Genomic DNA, 1724 nt, shown 5'->3' on the forward strand with positions numbered 1-1724 from the left:
TATATACATATAATCATTTGTATATATTTTTACATATATATATATATGCACATGTATGTATGAATATAGACTTGCTCTAAAACAATGTTTGGCTATAACAATCTCTAAGTAAAATTTGTAAAGTTATTCCCGAGTTGCAGTCAACAGATCGCAGTTTCGAATCCCTTGAATATCCCTTCACGTCGTTCAGTGCAACCAAAAGCATTCTAACTCCCCAAGAACAAAATATGCTCGGATTGTCTTTTTTTTTTTCCTTTCCTAACACCAAATATGTTTCAGAGCAAATCTAAAACATTTTTATATCGATTTCCTTACTTTTTATGCTGTATTATGGGATTTTTTTGTCGTTTACTTATGGATATTTTTACCGCTCTTTATTTATATTTTATGAAAATACGTATTTATTTTCTTCTCCATCGTGGTAGGACTTTATTCCCCCTTCATCAAACGTGTCAAATTACGATGCATTAGACTTAGTAGTAGTAGTAGTAGTAATGGCTGAGCCACTCCTGGGCGAGTTGAGAGGAGAGACGGGACCTTAAAAGTGGTCCACGTCAGATTGCTATGAGGTCAGTGGCGTAGCCAAGTCTCCTTGAAATCGTCAAGGAACCAGGCTTGGTTCCCGTCATTCGATATTATCTCTCGATTAGATTAGATAAGTGATAAACGTTTCATCGTTTTACATTGAACGACCTCACTTGCCCTCCTGCCTGTGAATTTGTCCAGTCCATCATCTGTACACCAATAAGTGGGAGAATAAACCGTGGACAGTGGTCTTGCGATGCCGATTAACTTGAGACTGTTGGTGGCGTGTGGTCACGTGGTTGGTATGTTGCATTCCGATAGTAAAGAGAATGCATTGTGTTCTTGGGCAACAACACTTCATTCCGTTATTCCAATCCACTTGGCTGTAAATGAGTTCCTACACTACCTGCGAAGAGGGATCAACATCCTCTTCAGAGGGGCGGCAAAGTGTTGCAGTCTTAGTCGCAATATAATGGAATGAAATATAATATAGACATCCACTCTATTCTTCATAGTTTGACACGTTTATAATCCTTACGCATTTCACTTCTGTGTGAATGAATGTTTGTTCTTCTTCTTATCAGTGTTGCTGTAACCGTCATGGTTGAAGTATCCCCTTTTCCAATTCAGAAATATATAAAACTACGTCTTACAGGGAAAAAACATCTCGCATACTCTACAGCCACAGAGAAATGTTTTAATCTATTTCAATATTTTCGATGTTTTCAGGTTTTCAGATCAGAAACGTTAGAGGGTCGAGCAAAAATACCTTGCGGTATTTATTACGGCTCTTTACTTTCTGAATTCAAATCCCGCAGAGGTTAACTTTGCCTTTCATCCCATTGGGGCCGATAAAATAAAGTACCAGTCAAGTACTGGGGTCGACAGTATCGACTGACCATCCTCATCTTAAAATTGTTGGCTTTGTGCCCAAATTTGAAACTATTATTATTATTATTATTGCTATTTTATTTCTGGAATGTTTGCTGCTGTACAAGGTGAATCTTTCCAAATGGCACCACATGAGAATGAGAACACACAGCCAGGCTTTTGGGTGCTGATGTTTTTCTTATTGTATTTCTTGTTGTCGTTGTTATATTTATTTATTTATACATTGAATCGTCCATGGTTTTGTCCTGTGTTTCTCCTTCCGTTCTTTTATAATCCATCCATCCATTTATATATATATATATATATAT

General features: G+C 37.1%; 1 protein-coding gene across 4 annotated transcripts in view; it reads left to right on the forward strand.

Annotated features, from left to right (window-relative positions):
- LOC106882456 (filamin-A) overlaps positions 1-1724 on the forward strand; it is a 124117-nt gene that overhangs the window by 97108 nt on the left and 25285 nt on the right. The gene's annotated exons all lie outside the window — the stretch shown is intronic.

The sequence above is a fragment of the Octopus bimaculoides genome, chromosome 15, assembly GCF_001194135.2.
Source record: "Octopus bimaculoides isolate UCB-OBI-ISO-001 chromosome 15, ASM119413v2, whole genome shotgun sequence".
Lineage (NCBI taxonomy): Eukaryota > Metazoa > Mollusca > Cephalopoda > Octopoda > Octopodidae > Octopus > Octopus bimaculoides.